Source organism: Salvelinus namaycush, chromosome 18, assembly GCF_016432855.1.
Source record: "Salvelinus namaycush isolate Seneca chromosome 18, SaNama_1.0, whole genome shotgun sequence".
NCBI lineage: Eukaryota > Metazoa > Chordata > Actinopteri > Salmoniformes > Salmonidae > Salvelinus > Salvelinus namaycush.
The window spans coordinates 31,205,696-31,209,487 of NC_052324.1; the positions used below are offsets into that span (position 1 = coordinate 31,205,696).

At 39.1% G+C, this 3,792-nt stretch overlaps 1 pseudogene; it reads right to left on the reverse strand.

The window, feature by feature from the left end:
• Positions 1 to 430: 430 nt before the first annotated feature.
• Positions 431 to 2,396, reverse strand: LOC120062913 (annotated as a pseudogene).
• Positions 2,397 to 3,792: the final 1,396 nt, after the last annotated feature.

Here is a 3,792-nt window from a genome sequence, read left to right on the forward strand (position 1 = left end):
TATAGTAAGTATAAAGTATAAGGTCCAGGATAACTTTAAGTGCAATCCAGAATTTCAATGTACTGTAGGTGATTGTAAAACATGGCCTGCCTTTTCATGTGACAAATGAGTTTTTGAATATCCTTCTTTTGCAAAAGAAAATAAGTGTTTTGGTGTGTGTGTGTGTATGTGTGTTGAGAGGTTATATGGTGCATCTCTTCTGCTAGAAAACTAGCTTTCCTATTCCCTGTTCCCTCTTGTGTTTTCAAGCCATTGGAAAAAAGAAACAACCAAAAAAATGGAATAGCCCACTGGACTGAATATTGATTTTAGTGCTGAAAAGGATTGATTTGATAATAACATGGTTGAATACAGTGTTTTGCAATCACGTTATTATTCCCTACTGTGTGTAAATGACTGTGTGCATTTACTGTGCAGACACTGAACAACAGGGTGTAAAGGAGGACAATTAGGGAGGAGGGGTTACCATACTTGACAACAAAAGAGGCATGCACAGAGGGGCAATAAATTAATTAACAATTATGGTTTATTAAATTCAATATTATTAATATTATTAATACTATGTACAAACTGTATTCTTGAGATATTTGGTGTATAAATGTGTTGTTGATCCTTTCAATATTATTGATTTTACCAATACAAAGAAATGCCTGTGCATTATTGTTTTCTAAAAATATATTACTGATGTACTAAGATAACTACAGCTATGAATTTATTTATATTACTTTATTATTATTATCATTATGTATAAAGTTTACAGCATTTCAAATATTTCCCCATTTCTGTGAGCAAGAAGCAAGCCCACTAAAAGTAAGGTACAAAGGTGAACGCTCAGGTTTTCTTCACTAGTGTCTAATGACTTTTGGATATGTAATACCCCTACCTGGACAAAAGACCATTCAATTCACAGGCTACACATATTTTTTATGGACATGATATTTTAGAAAAGATTGGAATAAATGTGACACTGCGTAATGAAGTTTGTAGTGCAGTGTTATGTAGAAATAGTGATGAGCCTCCCTATGTTCCTAATGTCTACCACATTTCCTCTCTATAACTCTTTTTTTGGCACATGCGATAAACTCCACGATAAGCAGACATCCAGACACAAGTCATACTAACATACACAAATACATATGGACCAGCAGCATTAAGTTAACGCGGAACGCATGATACATTCTGTAGAAGAGACATCCCTGAGTCACTGGTGAAGCCATCTGTGAAGCCCTGTCCCTCGACCAAGGTAGGCTTCTTTTTGCACACGGGGCACAGTTTTTCCTCTCCTGTGAGGCCCTCATCCAGACAATGAGGTTGCAGCACTGGCCAGAGGAGATGGGCAGGGCACCGTGCATGTGTTGTCCTCTGTAGAGGAGACCCTCTGTTATTCCCTGCTCTACCTATGTAGACACTCTCACTCAGAGGCACCTGCAGGGTCAGGAAAACACTATCAACCAATGAGCCACACTAGACTAACAATGAGAATGTTTACTCATAGGGCTGTGGCGACTTCTGTTTGTGCAACTAATAGTTCTGGGAGATTTCTCAACCTGAAATATAACAGTGTGTAACCTGTATGAACTGGCATAGTTTTAAAACCACAGTGTGTGGAATCAATGATAGATAGTATGAATCTAAATCAATATCACAGCTTTATTTGTTCTTTCAATCTACATAAGGTCAATTCAAATATTTCAATATCTATAATATATTGGGTTATTACACTTCCCAATCTGGCTCTGATTAGGCACCTGTCTCATGTCACCAAAGTAGAGGTTCCCTTCAGTGAACTTTTCCCCCAGAGACACGTTGAGAGTGACCTCTGCGTTGTCGTAATGGTAGCTGAGGTCCAGGTCTTCATGAATGTCGTATTTCACCATGAAGGCCTTGTGGCTGTCTAGGCAGCGTCCGCAACAGTTAGGGTAGAGCAGAGATGTGAGAGGCTACAGATACTGCACACGGAGAGGGGTGGTAAAGCCATCGTCAAACCCTAGCTCGTTCAGGAGGATCTGTGTGGACAAAAGAACATTGCAAACAAAAGGAACATGAGTTACCACAGGTAACACTTGATACATTGAATATTTTTGCCTGAGGTCTCCATATCTAATAGCCTACAGATGTATTTTATATGAAAGAGGAAGCATACCCTGTAGTTGTTCATTCTGTTGGGTCTGTAGACTGTTCAAAGTGTTCCATCTCTTCTATCAGCTCATCACAGAAGCTTTTTTCTTTTAAACACAGGCAAGCGCAAGATCCTGGGGCTTCAATTTTTTTCTTCAAATAATGACATGCACCACCTATTTCAAATAGGAACTCTTTATGGAAAACTCACCTGCTTCTGTCTGCATTAAACTCAACAGTCCCTCTTCGCTGGTCTCATCACTTCGACAATAATCCATCATCTGCTTAAACTCTGGAGCCAGATAGGATTCCTAAAGAGATAGTGTAAGTCAAATATTACACTTTACAATCTTAGTGTGTATGGAGACTACCGTATTGTAGGCTTCCTTCCTACCTGTAGATGGTAGACATGGTCATGGAGGGGTTTATAAATCTCCCTTATGGCAGCAGCTCTCTCAGCTGACTTCACACCAAGGCTCTGACGCCATTAAACTTCTTTGGCAATCTAGAAAGTAAACATTTAACCACACATCAAAATGGAAAGATCATTCAGTAGTGTCTAGACATCCGCGTTGCCTCCCACAATTTTCAAACGCTCCGGTTTTCGAGACTAATCATTCGGTACAATTTTTATAAATACTCAAAATGCGTGGGCCTACTTGCCTTTGTCAGGATATCCTCGAACTGTGTGTCAGTGGAGCAGCCAAGCTTTCTTAACACCTGTTGGGCAAACATAAGTTTTGGTTTCCAGTTAACTAGCTAACGTTAGCTCGCAAACTAGTACATTTATCCAACAAGATGTTTTAACATGACAATTATTTGTGGATCTACTGTAATGGCTAGCTAGTAGATACCCACCGCTTGATAATACGTTCTAACTGCTGCTGATCTGACGTTTGAACTCAAGGAAAATATTCAGCGCTAAAACAACTCGTGTAAACATTTGCGTTACGATCCTTACAGGTTTGCATGATTATCCTATGAAGATAATACACATAAACGTATTAACGTTATAGTAAAATCCATAATAAAAAAGCTATTGTTAGTAGTTAAATGAGAGTGAACGAGGAGCTGTCAAAAGCAGTTATGGTATTGCTTCCGGATTTTGAGTTGTTTGTTGTGATCCAACGTTGTTATGTGTCCGATGTGAACCGATACTCTTAGCATTTAGTTTCCAAGGTATGTAATCAACAAAACGGCTTTAATAGAGTCACATTGCTAGATATAACATTTCACAATATTAAACATTACTTAATTATTTAAATGTGTTGCAATTTTTCTTGGTGTAAAATGGATTCAAGCGGAACGGTAAAAATAAAAATGTTCGAGTTGTGTTTCCGCGTGCGTCAACATAAATCGTCCGTTCTCTGAGTACCAGGGCAACATGCGAATATTTCCTCCGTTGATTCATTCTTTAGCTAGTTGTTCTTTTGTCATATTTGTTTGCACGTAAGTCGGTTTCTCCTTCCATTATATAATTTGGCTTGCATATTTTACGTAGTTTGAGGTCCATTTCGCTGCAGAGATGTTGAGTGTGGACTCGTTGCAAGTGGTGGCTGAAGAGGAGGTGGTGGAGTCGAGCTCAAACCGCTTGGGTGACATCTACACGTTTGTGGCCGAGGGCTGCTACCCCCAGACAATGAATCCCATACGAAAGAAGAATCTCAAAAGATA